Genomic DNA, 12264 nt, shown 5'->3' with positions numbered 1-12264 from the left:
GCAGTGTCAATAATCAGTTTAAAAACAAAGCAATTACTGAGTGGTTTTCCTTCACTCTTTATGAGTTAACAGGTAATACTGATACTACTCAGTTGTTCATTTGAAGAGTCAAGGCCTTGTTTGAAATAACTGAAGAATTAACTTCTGTGACTAGTCTGCATGGAACAATTACAAGGGAAAATATTTTCAAAGAAACTGAAAACAAACTGATGCTATATAACATGGAAAGGAACCTGCTAAGATGTGTTATAAGTGATAGTAGTAAAAATATGTATAAAGTAGAAAAATGCTTATCTGAACAAACAACAAAGCTTATGAAAATGTAAGGTGTTTAAACCCTGTGGCTATTTATTGTATTATTCATCAGAAATTACTTTGTGGTAATATTAGAACTTATCATTTGTTATTGAACCAGTAGTAGCAATGGTAACTTCATTCATTCTTATGGCTTTAACCATCATCAATTCTGTGAATTTTTATCAGAAGTAGAAACTGAATATCCTGACTTCTACCACACAGCAGTTCTTACTGTTTGGTTGTGATTCTTTTCAGCTCAAGAGCAAAACTGAGAATTATTGAATAAGAAGAACAGCATTTAGCCTCTCTAATCAAGCTATGAATGGCTTTGGAAATTAGCTTTTGTGGGAGACTTGATAATATATCTTAATGAATTTCACCAATTACAAGGTAAAACAACACTTATACATGAAACTCAGACTTTAGTACAATCATTTTGATGATGAGTAGCATTGTCTGAATTCCAAGTAATGTCAAGCTGCTTTATATATTTCCATGCTATCAAAAGTTAAAATAAGAAACATATTATCCATTCCTATAGAAATTTGCAGTAGATATATTTTCCAAGCTCAAACTGCAGTTCCAAGCAGCATTTTTTAGACTTCAATGCAAATGCAAAGGCAATTTCTATATTTCAAAATTAATTTAACTATGCAATTGAGGAGTTTCTACCTAACCATCAGTTAAAAATGATTAACCTGCAATATAATAACATAGTAAAATACAAATATCAAGAGAAGAATCTAATAGAATTCTCTAAATGCCTTATATGCAATGAATATACTCAAAATCATATGCTCATGGATTGATGTCATTGTTTGGCAGTGCATTTTTTTTTCCAGAACATGTAAAGACATTTTCAAAAATGAAATACATAAAATCCCATTACAGATCAGCTTTAACAGATGAACATTTGCAAACTAATCTGATGATAGGGAATACTAATTTTGAACCCTAATTAAGGAAAATGTATTCCAAAAACAAAGACTCTTATTCTTCTAATTAGTAGACATGTATTACCAAAAACTGCACTCAGTTATTACTATTACATTTTAAGCATCATCGATAAAATATATGTTGAAATTTGTTTCATTATGTTAGTATCTACAGAATAGCTTTAATTTTTCCCCTTGACCTGCAAAATTTACAATATTTACTACCTAGTCCCACATAAAAAATTTGCTAACCCCTGACCTATCTACATGGTTCCATGCACACATTCAATTCAAAATGATACATTGCCCTTTGCCCCCCAAATATATCCTGGCCTAACTTCTCCAAACAGTCCCTCGAATCTAGAAAAAAAGATTTCACAATATCAAAGACTAAAACTGACAGGTAACCTAAGGTTTGGATCTGGGTGAAACTGATGTCAATTATGAGGCAGATGGCCCTGAATGGCAGGATTAAGAAAATCCCACTCATGAATTACCTTGGCTTCATTTCCTCAAACACACTGATTGAAAAAGGTAGTAAGCCACTTATTTAAGGCCCATACTCTATCCCCTGATGACCCACCATCTGCCTCCCAACTTAGAGTTGGTGTCTAAATCAACATGAGATGTCAATTTCTCAACCTTTCAAGTGTGCTCACCAGAAAACTGATCCTCACCCCCACCTCCACTCTATGTCCTCTAGACCCCTCTATTTCCTATTTATCTAGGCAGATTGACAAAACAAGCAGGCAGGAAAACAGCAGGGAGACTGGGAGGAAAAGGGAGGAGACTTACATTTAAGAAAGTGCAGTTCCCATAACCATGGGCAGCTTCATGAGTGTGCAACCTATACAGCTGCACAGGGCCCTGTGATGATAAGAAGGGCCTTGTATTTGTTCAATGCTCTGTTGTCACTGCCTTGACATTCTTAATTTTTGAACAAGGAGCCCAACATTTTCATTTTGCATGTAATTTTCCTGCAGGTTATGTAGCCTATCCAGCTCAAAACTTTAAGGAAAGGCTAGCATCTTAAAGGTTCCCAAGAGAAGTCTGTGCTGGGAAGTGTATTGTGCTGTGTATCACATTAGTAAAGAAGAGATACAAAAGGTAAAGTCAGACTGCACGGACATCAGTGTGCCCTCTAGCTACAGACTTGAGATGGAGATCCTGCCACTGCTTCCATAGACATATGGTAGGTTCCAAGGTAAACATCTCAATCACGTGTAGATGGATATTGAGCCCACAGAAAGCCTTGTCTTATTTGAAGATAAGGAGAATAATCAACCCAGAGCTAGAGGAAGTACACAGCATCTAGAAAAAACAGGAAAAAATGAGAACTCTTCCTCACCAGGATGATCCAAGAGAAAATTGGAGAAACCTGTTACCATCCTTAAAGTTTCTGCAAAATAGAAACAAAAGAATGAAGAGGTGGGACTGATATGAAAATCTAACAAGATGAAATGAAAACCGAAATGAATAGGGTAAGGAAAATGAGCAAGTACTCTTAAGACAAGCAGGAACAAAATTAAAGTACACACTGGAGACAGTAACAAGGAAAATTCATCCAGCAGAAAACAGAAATTGGTGTTAAGAACAAAGCTGATGCTAAAATATAGAATGGAGTGGAAAAACATGAAAACAGTGAAAGAACAAAGATAGCTGTGGAGAAAGAATGGAGAAAATGGAGAACCAACTTATGGTTAATTTGAGTTCTTAAAAGCGAAGCAAAGGCAAATGGAAGTGACATAATAAAAAATAAAAGCAGAAATTTTCTCTGTTAAAGCACAATGTATGTTGATTGAAAGAGCCTGCTATATTCCAAGCAAAGTCAGTAAAAGAGGACTCGCAATTGGACACATCGTGGCAAATGTTTTAATCTACAATATTAAAGTATCTATAATTGTTCAAGCAAAAAAATGATATCATATTGCCCAGATAGAAACAAATGTCAGTCTATCTGACTTCTCATATCTAGAGTAGTATTCATCTGAGTTGCTTTTCAAGTGTAAAGATGTCAGAAAAACACTCTGCTAGTTGTGTGTATGTGTTCATGCACTCAGTCACTCAGTCGTGTCTGACTCTTTGTGGTCCCGTGGACTGTAGCCTTCCAGGCTCCTCTGTCCATGGAATTTTCCAGGCAAGAATACTGGAGTGAGTTTCCATGCCCTCCTCCAGGGGAGCTTCCCAACCCAGGTATCAAACCTATGTCTCTTGCATTAGCAGGAATGGCACCACCTGGGAAGTTGCTTCTCTGCCATCTAAGAGATCATAAAATAGATCATCTTCTTGAAAAAAAATAGGTTTACAATATTTTTCAACCAACAAAGAGATGAAATTTGAAAAATAAAATAAAAAGCTTGGACTTCCCTGGTGGTGCAGCAGTTAAGAATATGCCTGCCAGCATAGAAGGAATTTACCTTAACATAGTAAAAGCCATATATGATAAGCCTACAGCAAACATTATTCTCAATGGTGAAAAACTGAAAGCATTCCCCCTAAGATCAGGAACAAGACAAGGGTGTCCACTTTCACCACTATTATTCAACATAGTTCTGGAAGTACTAGCTATAGCAATCAGAGAAGGAAAAGAAATAAAAGGAATCCAGATTGGAAAAGAAGTAAAGCTCCCACTGTTCACAGGTGACATGATACTGTACATAGAAAACCCTAAAGATAGTATCAGAAAATTACTAGAGCTAATCAATGAATTTAGCAAAGTTGCAGGATATAAAATCATTACACAGAAATCACTTGCATGTCTATATACTAACAGTGAAAAATCAGAGCAATTAAGGAATCAATCCCATTCATCACTGCAACGAAAAGAATTAAATATCTAGGAATAAACTTAGCTAAGGAGACAAAAAAATTGTACACAGGAAATTATATGACACTAATAAATCAAAGATGACATAAACAGATGGAGAGATATTCCATGTTCTTGGGTAGGAAGAATCAATATTGTGAAAATGACTATACTACCAAATGCAATCTACAGATTCAATGTGATCCCTATCAAATTACCAATGGCATTTTTCACAGAACTAGAACAAAAAAATTTCACAATTCATATGGAAACACAAAAGACCCCGAATAGCCAAAGCCATCTTGAGAAAGAAGAATGGAGCTGGAGGAATCAACCTTCCTGACTTCAGATTATACTGCAAAGCTAAAGTCATCAAGACAGTATGGTACTGGCACAAAATCAGAAACCTAGACCAATGGAACAAGATAGAAAGCCCAGAGATAAACCCATGCACCTATGGGTACCTTATTTTTGACAAAGGAGGCAAGAATATACAGTGGGGCAAAGACAGCCTCTTCAATAAATGGTGCTGGGAAAACTGGACAGCTACATGTAAAAGAATGAAATTAGAACACTTCCTAATACCATACACAAAGATAAACTCAAAATGGATTAAAGACCTAAATGTAAGACCAGAAACTATAAAACTCTTAGAGGAAAACATAGGCAGAACACTTGATGACATGAATCAAAGCAATGACCCACCTTGTAGAGTAATGGAAATAAAAACAGAAGTAAACAAGTGGGAACTGATTAAACTTAAAAGCTTCTGCACAGCAAAGGAAACTATAAGCAAGGTGAAAAGACAACCCTCAGAATGGGAGAAAATAATAGCAAATGAAACAACTGACAAAGGATTAATTTCCAAAATATACAAGCAGCTCATACAACTCAATACCAGAAAAACAAACAACCCAAACAAAAAGTGGGGAAAAGACCTAAACAGACATGTCTCCAAAGAAGACATACAGATGGCTAACAAACAAGTGAAAAGATGCTCAACATTGCTCATTGTTAAAGGAATGCAAATCAAAACTACATTGAGATATCACCTCACACCAGTCAGAACAGCCATCATGAAAAAGTCTAGAAACAATAAATGCTGGAGAGGATGTGGAGAAAAGGGAACGCTCTTGCACTGTTGGTGGGAATACAAATTGATACAGCCACTATGGAAGACGGTATGGAGATTCCTTAAAAAAAAAACAGAAGAAAACCACCATATGACCCAGCAGTCCCACTCCTAAGCATATACCCTGAGGAAACAAAAATTTTAAATGACACATGTATCTCATTGTTCACTGCAGCACTATTTGCAATAGCCAGAACATGGAAGCAACCCAGATGTCCATCAACAGATGAATGGATAAAGATGTTGTGGTACATATACACAATGGAATATTACTCAACCATAAAAAGGAATACATTCGAATCAGTTCTAATGAGGTGGATGAACCTACAATCTATTATACAGAGCGAAGTAAGTCAGAAAGAGGAAGATAAATATCATATTCTAACACATATATGGAGAAGGCAATGGCACCCCACTCCAGTACTCTTGCCTGGAAAATCCCATGGATGGAGGAGCCTGGTAGGCTGCAGTCCATGGGGTCACTAAGAGTCGGACATGACTGAGCAACTTCTCTTTCACTTTTCACTTTCATGCATTGGAGAAGGAAGTGGCAACCCACTCCAGTGTTCTTGCCTGGAGAATCCCAGGGACAGGGGAGCCTGGTGGGCTGCCGTCTATGGGGTCGTACAGAGTTGGACACAACTGAAGCGACTTAGCAGCAGCAGCAACACATATATATGGAATCTAGAAAAATGGTACTGAAGAATTTATTTACAGGGCATCAGTGGAGAAACAGACATAGAGAATAGACTTATGGACATGGGAAGAGGGGACGAGAGGGTGAGATGTATGGAAAGAGTAACATGGAAATTTACATTACCCAATGTAAAATAGATAGCCAAGGGGAATTTGCTGTATGGCTCAGGAAACTCAAACAGGGGCTCTGTGTCAGCCCAGAGGGGTGGGATGGGGAGGGAAATGGGAAGGAGTTTCAAAAGGGAGGGAATATGTGTATACCTATGGCTGATTCATGTTGAGGTTTGACAGAAAACAGAAAAATTCTGTAAAGCAATTATCCTTCAACAAAAAAAATTAATTTAAAAAATATATACCTGAAGAGCCAAGGAAATGCACTGGCATGAGGGATGCATCTAGGTGAGGTGTCAAAATTCTGTAGATTGATTTAAGAATGAGAGCCTGATAGAGTTTACACCCAGGGAAGTGGACTACGGGACCAGAGTTGCCTTATGATTTTTGCAGGCTTTGGGCACTTTTGCCTTTGTGGGAAAAAAATCTTAAATATTGTAATTTTACTACTGTATTGGAATAAAGATGAATATAATCCAAAAAAATAAAAAGAATCTGCCTGCCAATGCAGGAGACATGATTTTGATCTCTAGTCTGGGAAGATTCTGCATTCCTTGGGGGCAGTTAAGTCCTTGGGCCACAGTTATTGAAGCCCACATGCACTGGAGCCCATGCTCCACACCACGAGAAGCTGCTGCAATGAGAAGTCTGTGAGACGCAACTAGAGAGCAGCCCCTGCTCACCAGAACTAGAGAAAAGCCCTTGCAGCAATGAAGACCCAGTGCAGCCAAAAATAAATTAATAAATAAATAATTTTTAAAAAACCGCTCAAGAATGGGGAAGTCATGGAAGGGAGCCTTGTCAAGCCAAAATAGAAGTGCATCCAAATAACTGCATCATATAAATCTCAATATGTTTTCTCAAATTGTGTTCTGAATTTTTTAAATAAGAAAAAACTATGTGAATCTTAAAACCTGCATTAACATTTTCATGAGTTAGATTGTAGAAGGAGGTAAAGATCAAATGTGCTAAATTCTGTATCTCAAAAGCATGATTCAAAACATGCTGTTTCACTCTGGACCCAGCAATTAGATAAAAATAAGTTTAGAAAAGCTTTTGAAAAACTTAAACATCCATGCCGCATAATATATATGCTATATCAACTCAGCAAATAGAAAGGTATAGTAAAAAGTACAAGTTGCCCCTTTCTCCAGGCAACTGCTTTCAACTAATAGAATAAAATGCTTTCTAAAACAATGGAGAAGATAAAAACAAAACTGAAAATAAAGAAAATGGCCCAGAAGTGTTAATAAATGTCACAGAACAAAATGGCATAAAAAGAAAGTTTTCAGGATTTTAAAATGTAAACCCTCTATTAAAAGACTTGTTGAGTAGAAGAAATTTAAGTATAATCTAGTTACAAAAGACATAGTATTTTAAAAACTACAGAGTCGTAAAACAATTATACTCCAATAAAGAATTTTTTTAAAAAATTTAAACAAAAAGTAAATAAATAATAATTAAAATAAAAATTTTTAAATGACGTAGTTTGCTACAAAGTAAAAAATAGGCAAAGATACATTCGACAAATACAGACCAAAAATAAATGAAAGGGAGAGGAGTTGGCAATATTATTGAATCAAGATAAAAAGCATTAATGAGGCAAAGAGAGCTTTATATTGGTAAAAGGGTACAAATAGAATTCTCATTGTATTGATGTTCAATGCCAGACTATCATACTATCAAAATATATAATCAAAATTGTATTAGTCAATGTTCTCCAGACAAACAAAACAATAGAGAGAGATTTATTTGAAGGAATTTGCTCATGTTATCATGGGGACTGGCAAGTCCAAGGTCAGTATATCTGTAGGGGAGGGCCAACAGGCTAGAAACTCAGATAAGAGTTGATGCTGCAAGCTTGACTCCAAGATCTACAGGGCAGGCCAGCAGCCTGAAAATTCAGGCAGAATTTCTGTGTTGCAGTCTTGTGACAAAATTGCTGCTTCTCTGGGAAACCTCAGTCTTTGCTCTTAAGGCCTTCAACTGATTGGATGTGGCCCACCCACATAATGGAGGTAATTTGCTTTAGTCAAAGTCAGCTGACTACTAATGTTAATCCCATCCACAAATACCTTATAGCTATATCTAGACTAGTGTTTGACCAGACAGATGTGCACCATAGCCTGCCAAGTTAACGTGTAAAATTAACCATCTAAGAAATATCAGGAGAAATTGACATACAGACAGTAGCAGTATAAGACTAACATACCTCTTAGTTATTGGACATATCAAGCAGACCAAAAACTAAATTAAATATAAAGACTATGAATACTATTAACAAACTATATAATATACTATGGATTATAGGTAACTATATGAATATAACATATACTTTTTATATTATAAATTCTATAAATAGAATAGTGGTAGCAATCTGAAAAAAATGTAATGTTGGATCCATGTCTCACACTTTGTACTAGAATATATCCCACAGAGATAAATATTTACATGTTACTTGGAGAGCAATGATAGACTTTTTAATGTAATTTTGAAGTTTGGAAAGCCTTTCAGGGAGTGACGCAGAACCCGAGTCATACAAATAATAAATAAATTTGAATTAAAAAGTTATCTCTGCCTGGCAAATCCATTCTTTTTTAATTGAGTTCTTTTACTTTAATTTGAGTCTTACTGAGCTGTAAGCATTCTTCTGTATTCCTATTTGGCCTGTGGGATCTTAGTTCCCTGACCAGGGATTGAACCTGCACCCTCAGCAGTTAAAGCACAGAGTCCTAATCCCTGGACCACCAGGGAATACTTAGGCAAATCCATTCTGTTAGTCACTCAGTTGTGTCTGACTCTTTGTGAACCCAAGGACTGTAGCATACCAGGCTCCTCTGTCCATAGAATTCTCCAGGCAAAAATACTGGAGTGGGTTGCCATGCCCCCCTCCAGGGGATCTTCCCGACCCAGGGATAGAACACGGCTTATCTCACATTGCAAGCAGACTCTTTACCAACTGAGCCAACAGGGAAGCCCTTCTAAGCAAAGCCAAAACACAAGTGAAAAATTGGAGATAATATTTGAAATTCTTATCACAGATGCTTTATTTCTCTGAGTTTTTACAAATCAATAAGAAAAAAAGACTAACAATGTAATAAAATACTGATACTAATAGCATGGCTTAGACAGTAAAGAATTTTCCTGCAATGCAGGTGACCTGGGTTTGATCTCTGGGTTGGGAAGATCCCCTGGAGAAGGGAATGGCTACCCACCCCAGTGTTCTTGCCTGGAGAATCCCATGGACAGAGAAGCCTTAGAAGGATACAAGAAAAACTCATAACATTGAGTGCCTTTGGGAAACAGAACTAGTTGGTTAGAGGACAGAGATGAGGAGACTTTTCACTCTATATGTCCTTAGGTACCATTTGAATGCTGAACCACAGTATATTACCTATTTAAACATTAAAATTTTTAAATGATAAAAACATGTATTAGAATCCTACCCATAAATAATACACTCACTATTCATAAGACATTTAATAAGAAAATCTCAGTGCTCTAAAAACAAAAATTATACAGGCCATCTTCTCTGACCACCATGCAATAAAGCTGGATATGAATGCAAACTCTCACTGTCCCCAGCGCAGACATACCTAAACTTGGAGCCTCAAGGGTTCAATCAAATTTATCACATATAGCTTCTAACTTGGTCAGGTTCTATGCTCATTTTTTATTCCTTCATCATAGAGTCTATTGAAGAAAGAAGCCAACTGTGAGTCCAAATTCTAACACTGTTAGGCCCTATTTCAGAAAGTCTTATTAAATACACTTTCTGAACACAGATACCTGACTGAGACCTTGATACATCTCTCCAAATGGAGAGGACCTGGCAGGGAATCTGGCCAAGCACCAAAAGGTTACCCTAAAATTCATGTTTCCACTGCCTTCTCTCCCCTTACTAGGCATTTCTCAAAAGGTGATTAAGAGGTCACTTCTCCAAATGCCTCAATCTCATGAACAGGGAAATAGTCAAGGTGTACCAGAAGGAGACACAGAGGTAGCTGAAGATGGACTCTCAAGGACCCACAGGTAAACATAACCCTCTTATTGTATATCTTTACTTCTTTACCCCAATAGCATAGTCAGAATGGATAGTCATGTGATGTCATAGATGTCTCTTTGGTAATGTAACAGATATGATGGTAAATGCTGTAGTAAGCAAAAACTGTTTTAAAAAATTGAATGGTAAAGAGTCAAATGAGGGTGTGTTAGTATGTGTCTCAGTCATTCAGTTGTGTCCAACTCTTTGTGACCCCATAGGCTATAGCCCCATAGACTACTGGGCTCCTCTGTTCTTGGGATCCTCCAGGCAAGAATACAAGAGTGGGTTGCCATTCCCTTCTCCAGGGGATCTTCCCAACCCAGGGATCAAATGGTAGTCTTCTGTATTGCAGGCAGATTCTTTACCATCTGAGCTACCAGGGAAGCCCGTACGTTAGTATACTAAATTACAGTTTTCTAATAGCATGAGAAGTTGGAATTAAGATACACAAATTTCAGAAATAAGATCAACACTTTACTGATCAAGTTTCACATTCTGGGTAGATGATCTTTTATTTAAATGTTTATATGTTTAGAAACACATACAATGTGCTCCATTTTAGCCTTTCAGTCCTCTAATACCTGGTTAAGCTGTTCTTTTTTTTTAATTGGAGGAAAATTGTTTTACAATGTTGTGTTGGTTTCTGCTGTACATCAATGTGAATCAGCTGTAAGTATATGTATATTCCCTTCCCTCTTGAGCCTTCCTTCCACTTTCCCATCGCACCCCTAAACAGTTCTTTATATTAGATTTTCTCTGATGAAATAACTATTATGGTTTCTGTTCTCCTGATTCAACCTTGACCAATACCCAAGAAAACAGTAATTCCGATTAAAACTACCGTAACTATTAAAATGATCCCTTCAGAAGAGAAAAAGAAAGAATCTAACAATAACAACAGCAAAAAGCCTCTGAAGAAGAACTGTCACTGTGGGGTTGAGGTGGAGTGGGGAATGTCATTGGTCTATCATGTGATACTGGCACAGGAATAGATAGACAATGTAACAAACCAGAAGGAACAAGTTCAGTTCAGTTCAGTTGCTCAGTCGTGTCTGACTCTTTGCGACCCCATGAATCACAGGATGCCAGGCTTCCCTGTCCATTACCAACTCCTGGGGTTTACTCAAACTCATGTCCATCGAGTCAGTGATGCCATCCAGCCAGCTCATCCTCTGTCGTCCCCTTCTCCTCCTGCCCCCAATCCCTCTCAGCATCAGGGTCTTTTCCAATGAGTCAACTCTTCGCATGAGGTGGCCAAAGTATTGGAGTTTCAGCTTCAGCATCAGTCCTTCCAATGAACACCCAGGACTGATCTCCTTTAAGATGGACTGGTTGGATTTCCTTGAAGTGCAAGGGACTCTCAAGAGTCTTCTCCAGCACCACAGTTCAAAAGCATCAATTCTTCGGCACTCAGCTTTCTTCACAGTCCAACTCTCACATCCATATATGACCACTGGAAAAACCATAGCCTTGACTAGATGGACCTTTGTTGGCAAAGTTATGTCACAAAAGCAGACACAAATATTTATGGTCGTTTTGATAGCTTATGGTGAATGATGTAGGATTTGTGATCTCTGAAGAAGAAGATTTAGCTTCGGGATCAGGAACCAGGCTTGATCACTCAAGAGCTTTTGTGTGGCAGAGTTTTATTAAATTAAGAAAAGGGACAGAGAAAGCTCTGACATAGATATCAGAAGGGGGACGGAGAGTGCCCCACTCACTAGTCCTAGCAAGGGAATTATATACTTTTTAATTTGTTATTACAATAAATCAAAAGAATGTCTCAAGGTTGTAAAGATCTTACTAGACCCACTCCCATAATATACATTTTAAGATAACAGGGTTAGTCAGGTTTTCAGGAAGGACAAATATGTCCTCAAGCAGGATACATTATTGTTATATAATCCTTACTAAGGAATGTAGAAAAAAAATGTTTGTCCTTTCCTCCTTCTTGAGAATTCCAGACCCTTATCTCCTCCTTGAGAGCCCCAGACCCCTTTTTCCTCCTCGGGGACCCCGGACTTAGTATCAACCTGCCTAGGAATTGACTCTCTCAATTTTACAACATCTCAATATACTTACCTTAGTCTCAAAAGAAATGCAGGAAAAGAGAACCTCATCTGCCTGTCATCTCTTGACTCCTGAGCTGTGTGCTGCTTTGGGCAAAGTCTTTAACCTCTTGGAACCACAGATTTCTCATTTGTAGGATGCAGATAGTAACTACCATGAAGGGCTGTTGAAA

The sequence above is a fragment of the Capra hircus genome, assembly GCF_001704415.2.
Source record: "Capra hircus breed San Clemente chromosome X unlocalized genomic scaffold, ASM170441v1, whole genome shotgun sequence".
Classification (NCBI taxonomy): domain Eukaryota; kingdom Metazoa; phylum Chordata; class Mammalia; order Artiodactyla; family Bovidae; genus Capra; species Capra hircus.
Note: the sequence above shows the minus strand (reverse complement) of the source record.